The sequence below is a fragment of the Sinocyclocheilus grahami genome, unplaced genomic scaffold, assembly GCF_001515645.1.
Source record: "Sinocyclocheilus grahami isolate Dianchi unplaced genomic scaffold, SAMN03320097.WGS_v1.1 scaffold452.1, whole genome shotgun sequence".
NCBI classification, from domain to species: domain Eukaryota; kingdom Metazoa; phylum Chordata; class Actinopteri; order Cypriniformes; family Cyprinidae; genus Sinocyclocheilus; species Sinocyclocheilus grahami.
In genome coordinates this window covers 419699-420264 of record NW_015505631.1, presented here as the reverse complement: position 1 = coordinate 420264, position 566 = coordinate 419699, and positions in this window count along the sequence as shown.

The following is a 566-nucleotide window of genomic DNA, read 5'->3' as shown; positions in this document are numbered from 1 at the left end:
ACACACACACACACACACACACACACAGAGAGTCATCATGCTGTCACTGAACCTCTCAGCTCATTCATGCTCTAAGCCTCATGAAACGTAACATTCCTGTCCTTCATGACGCACTGATGGCGTGAGAGCTGTACCTGCGGTGTATGTGGCTGAACTGTGTCCCAGGTTGTTGCTCACCACGCAGGTGAAGTGTCCGCAGAAGGTGCTGGAGACGTACAGAGACGTCCCATCTGCCGGAACGCGACCCCCGATGTCCGTCATGACCACTTTCTCATGCAGCCAAGTGAAGGTGGGCTCAGTTCCCCAGGCCTCCATACAGTGAAGAACCGAGTGAGACACATTCACCATCACCGACACGTGATGCACCGCCACACACACACACACACACACACACACACACAGAGACAGACAGACAGACAGAGAGAGAGCTCAATTACTGGAGAAATGCACAAGGACACAATGAAGACAGAAATGGGTCACTGCTATTATGGAGTGCATTTTTCTCACCACACTGAATGTTACTGTAGTAATCTGTCATTTTATCATTCTACTCTCTCTCTCTCTCT